Below are 2500 nucleotides of genomic sequence, written 5' to 3'. Positions count from 1 at the left end.
GCACACAAATTCCTCAGGAAGGTTGGTTGCTAACTTTGCTGATTTTTGACTATCGCGGGTGGTCCTGGTCTCCATTAACAGTGAAAAACGAGGGATTACTGTACATGCAATCATGAGTCTTAATCTTGATGTTTGGAGCAAGTTTCTGTGGTTGCGTCATCAATAAATGTCATATTTTTCATTTGTATCTAATGTGAGGTAGGGGGGGCGGTTTCCAAACTAATATTGAATAATCCCCTACAGTGAAATTGAAGAAATATGTTTTTTTTTCACCATTTCAAGAAATGACAGACCCAAAAATATCACATAAATGATAGGACTGAGTAATTTTTTTAATAAAAAAAAACCTCATTGTGGCCCACGGACAAACTGCCAGGAATAACACCATTATGCCACTAATATCACCATTTCTACGTGCAATCAAAGCAACCAGCGATGGGGGCGACGGTACCAACGTGCCACGGCCGCCTAAAGTTAATTACGTTTCATAACTCTGCTTCTGTTATGCATGTTTGCCTCCTGGCGCCTCATAATGCCTCACAAGTGAAACATTCTCGGTCCTTCTAAGCGGAAAGTTTGGGGAAAACTGCCGCTTTTTACTTTATATGAGTATCTTTGTGTGTGTGTGTGTGTTTGTATGACTAGTCTTGTGAGGACCACTAACATTTTATACCAAATGTAGTGAGGACATTTTTGACAAGTGAGGACCTTTTGGCCGGTCCTCACAAGTTTTTCATTCTAAAAGCTTCTGGTGGGTCTATATATGCATTTGTTAAAGTTTCAGAAAGGTCTTCACAAATTCACCCAAAATGATTTTTTTGGTGTTGTATTTTCATTTCACTTCGATACACACACTTTTTACTCACTGTGTGTGTGTGTGTGTGTGTGTGTGTGTGTGTGTGTGTGTGTGTGTGTGTGTGTGTGTGTGTGTGTGTGTGTGTGTGTGTGTGTGTGTGTGTGTGTGTGTTGTTAATGAGAGGAAAACGTTCATACTACAAAAAGTAAAACGATATTTTATCCAAATTCACTACAGGGGTGAGGACTTTGAATGTACCCCTTCAGAAACTTCACTCCTGCTGTTATTTCAGTTTCCAGTCCACTTTTTATTTCTTTGTTTTTAAAGAAGTTGAAGTGGGAAAATGGTGTGACATTTAGTGTTCAAATGTAACACTAGTTCTTCTCTAAATTTATCAGCAACAGTGGTCCTCACTCCTTATCTGGAGTTATCGGACCTCAAAAGACCATTGAAACAGGAATGTATGTTTGTGTTTGTGCGTGTGTGTTTTCTTTGTCATGGCGCCATAGAATTTCATACCATCCATAAAAAATATGTAATTGTTGTAATTTTGTATTAGAAGAAGAAACTTCCGTCTCTCGTGGACCTTTCCACACAGCAGATTAACTCATTCACGAATTTATTCAGGAATTGAAAATATGACGTTGAGCGCCATTCTGAAATTTGTTCGGGTTTTGTTTTTTCATGCTTGGGTGCCAATAAAGCACTGGCCAGGGCCTTTGGCAATGTTTTTACTTTTCCACAAGGGGCAGCTTTTCCTTTTTTCCCCATGTGAGCGCTGCGTTCCAGCTTCGTTTGTTAATTTTTAAAGCGCTATATAAACCAATATTGCATTGTATTTTGGACAGCCACCCTCATTTCAAGCACATATAACTCCAGACCCATATAATTTAGGAATTAACTCTTGCTCTGATAAAAAAAAAGGAGTCTAAGGTTTCTAACGCCGTTTTGAATGTTTATGTAGTCCTAAAACTCAATATTCTGTGGGTCCTGCAATTTAAGTGACAATGACAAAAACCCTGGCACTGGAGTGGACACTTATTTACATGTTTGTCAATATTTTGCTGAACATTTATGTTTGTTTAGCTAAATGGGATTCCACTGCCATTTTTAAATCTTGACATTTTATATCTTCTATTTAAGTTTTATGAAATGGAACGGAAGAAAATTGGATTTTCACAAGTCGGGAGCAGTTAGATTCACTTAACAGTTGCAACCGTTTCAAGAGACATAAATCGATGAGCAACAAGGCAAGCAAAAATGAGAAACCTGACGGGTTGCCAAAATGGCAACATGAGTTTCTCAGATGAAAAAGGAAAACAAAAGGAAGGGGGAGTGGGGAAGAAAATCCCCATGTGATGCTGCATTCAGCGAGAAAAGCAGAGTATGGATTTTGAAAAAAAAAAACAATATTGCAGTACACAGCCACACACAACAAAGATAATTGTGTTTTTCTTCAATAAAACATATCTAAAATTAAAGGAAATTAAAAACCGAGGTTACTTTTTCAAATAAAAGCACGTTCCCCCCTCCTTATTTTTTAAAAGTAAAAACGTCCCTCCAAAACCAATCAACTAATCAATCAATCAATAAATGTGAAATATAGGATGTTATAAAATAAAAAATACAAAATAACAAATAACAAATAACAAATAAAATAAAAAATAAAAAATAAAAAATAAAAAATAAAAAATAAAAAATAAA

At 36.4% G+C, this 2500-nt stretch overlaps 1 protein-coding gene across 2 annotated transcripts in view; it reads right to left on the bottom strand.

The window, feature by feature from the left end:
* Window positions 1-2500, bottom strand: part of LOC148897586 (copine-8-like) — a 60286-nt gene that overhangs the window by 12669 nt on the left and 45117 nt on the right. The window lies entirely within an intron of this gene.

This window comes from Hippocampus bargibanti, linkage group LG05 (assembly GCF_051943395.1).
Source record: "Hippocampus bargibanti isolate YZ-2025 linkage group LG05, ASM5194339v1, whole genome shotgun sequence".
NCBI lineage: Eukaryota > Metazoa > Chordata > Actinopteri > Syngnathiformes > Syngnathidae > Hippocampus > Hippocampus bargibanti.
This window is presented reverse-complemented; position numbering and strand designations above follow the sequence as displayed.